Genomic DNA, 3,546 nt, shown 5'->3' with positions numbered 1-3,546 from the left:
CTCTACCACTGAGGCATATCCCTGTCCAATAGATACAGATTTTATGTTGAAAATGATGGAAAGGTTTTTTTAAAACATTTATTTTTTTAGTTGTAGGTAGACACAATACCTTTATTTTATTTTTATGTGGTGCTGAGGATCAAACCCAGGGCCTCATGCATGCTAGGCAAGCGGTCTTCCTCAAAACCACAACCCCAGCCCCTTGTGAATGTATTTTATGACACTGAATTATCCACTTACAAAGGGTTAAAATGTTTAATATTTATATATATATATACACACACACACATAAAATATAAAAGACTACTTAGCTACTTTTTGTGAAATTACCTATTTTTAAGTGGTCTTTTTTTTAATATTTGTTTTTTAGTTTTCGGTGGATACAACATCTTTGTTTGTATGTGGTGCTGAGGATTGAACCCGGGCCACATGCATGCCAGGCGAGCGCGCTACCACTTGAGCAACATCCCCAGCCCCTAAGTGGTCTTTTTAAATTTTTTTTTAGTTGTCAATGGACTTTATTTTATTTATTTATATTCGGTGCTGAGAATCAAACCCAGTGCCTCACACATGCTAAACAAGTTCTCTACCACTGAGCCACAGCCCCAGCCCTGAAATTACCTATTCAGAGTTTTGTGCCAGGCAGATTAAAGAGGTTAGACCATAAATACTTCTCTGAAACCTCCTTTTTGTTAAACATGTATTGGTCTTCCCAAATCAATACTTTTAAATATACTACAGTCATTTTAACAACTCCTTAGTTTTCTCTTATGTAGATAAGCCATGATTTATTTAACCAGTCCCTAATGCATAGATATTCAAGTAACATTTAAAGTTTTGCTTTTGCAGAAAATACTACTTCAGTCTTGCACTTCTGCAAGTAGTTCGATGGGGTATATTCCCAGAGGTATAAACAATGGGTCAAAAGGTAGCCACATTTGAAAATTTTTTTCCTTTAGTTTTTCCTTTAGTTTTTAGTTCTTTCCCACTAAGGAGAGCTACTGAGTTAGCTGATATCCTATTACACAGTTAGGAAATATCCAGCTGATCCCACATAGTTGCATTTTGTTTTGTTTTGGCCGGAGGTACCAGGGATTAAACTCAGGGGCACACGCCCATGGAGCCACATCCCCAGCCCTTTTTTGTATTTACTAAAAACAGGGTCTCGCTGAGTTGCTTAGCACCTCGCTTTTGCTGAGGCTTGCTTTGAACTCGTGATCCTCCTGCCTCAGCCTCCTGAGCCGCTGAGATTACAGGCATGCACCACCACACCCAGTTTCCCCACATAGTTTTCAAACCAGAACTGATAAATGGAATTAAAAGACTTTCTGGGATCAGTTAGAACAGGGATCAACAAACCATAGCCTGGGGACCAAATGCACCTTGCTGCCTGCTTTTATAGGCCATAAGCTAAAAATGTTGTTGTTTTACATTTTTAAGTAACTGAAAGAAAAAAAATTTCAGGTCAAATATATAAGAAAAAAATTTTTTTAAAGAGATAGAGAGAGAGAGAATTTTTTTAATATTTATTTTTCAGTTTTTGGTGGACACAACATCTTTATTTTTTATTTTATGTGGTGCTGAAGATCGAACCCAGCACCCTGTGCATGCCAGGCGAGCGCATTACCGCTTGAACCACATCCCCAGCCCAAGAAAATTTTCTAAGAAATTCAAACATTTTACTGAAATAGAGCCACACATGTTTACATATCAGCTGCTTTCATTCATTGAAAAAGCAGGATTAAATGTTTAAGGTCTTGACCTTATAGCCTGCAAAGCCTAAAGTATTCACTGTCTGGCCCTTTACAAAAAAAAAAAAGTGTGCCAACCTCCAACCTGAGCAACATTTTAAAGAGCAGAACCTAGTTCTCTAGGTAAAGGGCAAAGAAAAAATCGTCACCTAGCCGTTGAAGAAATATTGTAAGAAGTTGCTTGGTTTTCTGGATAATTTAAAATGCAAATAGTTTCACATTTTCTTCATTACTGTGGTAGGGAGGTAGGGGAGCAACAACTGGAAGAACAAGTAGCCACAGCAAGTAGCTACAGGACTCCACTTTTTCTGGACTCTTTTGGATGCTAATGTAAAGAGTATTGTGTTTTTAATTTCAAATTCCAATTGCTTATTGCTGGTACATAGTAAAGTGATTGGCTTTTGTATATCAACCTTATTTCATGACAATAATAATCACATATTAGTTCCAGGAGATCTATGTCAATTCCTTGACATTTTCTACCTAGACAATCATGTCATCTACTCCATTGGATTCTTGACCCAAACTATTTTTCCTGTAATTTCAGCTTTTTACTTTTGTTTTGCCACCAGTTATAATCATGGTTGCCAACTATAAATAATTTTTCAGAGACAAAGAATATCGTCTCCCCATTTTTTCTGAGACTATCCCTTAATAGAGTAAAAAGGACAAAGGAAGACATGGAAAAGTTAAAATAAAGAGAAAATGCAAGCACGAGTAAACACTGTGATATTACCAGGAAGTTTGGCCTCCTTGTCCTAACTAAGTAACGTAAAGGTTATAGAAATATTTAACTGACTTACTAGAAATGGAGACCAGACAGCAAAATTTCACCCAGAGGCCAAGGTGCCCTGACCCCCGATGCTCAGCCCCCAGCCTCAACCTGCATTGCAGTTCCCCAGCCTCATACCAGTGTCGGATGTGAGAGCCTGTGATTAAGTAAGAAATCAAGCCTCACTGGAGACAGAGGTTCAAGCAAAGTCTGGACAACCACTTTTCTAGAACAGAAAGGAAACTCATGCATCAGAAAAGGTGACTAATGGGGCTGGAATTATGGCTCAGTGGTAGAGCACTTGCCTAGCTTGCACAAAGCACTGGGTTTGATCCTCAGCACCACATAAATGTAAAGACATTGTGTCCACCTAAAACTTAAAAATAAATATTTAAAAAAAAGAAAAGGTGACTAATAAGCATACCAAAAGAATATGGCTGCACAAATACCAGAATCTGATCAGATAAAACAGTTTAGGGAATTCCTTGAAATCTGCGATAAACTTAAGAAACATTCTTTTTGGACTGTGTAAAAGACTTCACAAGAACAGAAGTAAAACCTGAAGAGACCATCTATTCAGAACATTGCTTACAGAAATATTTTAAAATGAGAGGCTGAGGCTGTAGCTCAGTGGAAGAGTGCTTGCCTAGCACGTGTAAGACACTGGGTTAGATCCTCAGCACCACATAAAAATAAATAAAATAAAGGTACTGTGTCCATTCACAACTAAAAATATTTTTTAAAAAAAAGAAATATTTTAAAATGACACAAAGAATATCCATGAGATTTCAGGAATATCATATTCAGCAGAATGATGCCCTGGCAGCCAAAGCAGGACTCCTCCGTCAACCATGATAGAGAAATCCTGCTGGATGGACTTTCAATGAAAGATTGCCAACAGCTATTGCACTGGAAAGGAGGATTCATCTGATGGAATCCTCCAAAAGCAGTAGGCACCATGTTAAACCATCTGTTATGACTCTTTGGCAATGGAAACTAATGACAAAACAATAGAAGATCTTA

General features: G+C 37.6%; 1 pseudogene; it reads left to right on the top strand.

Annotated features, from left to right (window-relative positions):
• Positions 1–2,956: 2,956 nt before the first annotated feature.
• Positions 2,957–3,378, top strand: LOC107134737 (annotated as a pseudogene).
• The last annotated feature ends 168 nt before the right edge of the window (positions 3,379–3,546 follow it).

Source organism: Marmota marmota, unplaced genomic scaffold (genome assembly GCF_001458135.2).
Source record: "Marmota marmota marmota unplaced genomic scaffold, marMar, whole genome shotgun sequence".
In the NCBI taxonomy this organism is placed as follows: domain Eukaryota; kingdom Metazoa; phylum Chordata; class Mammalia; order Rodentia; family Sciuridae; genus Marmota; species Marmota marmota.
This window is presented reverse-complemented; position numbering and strand designations above follow the sequence as displayed.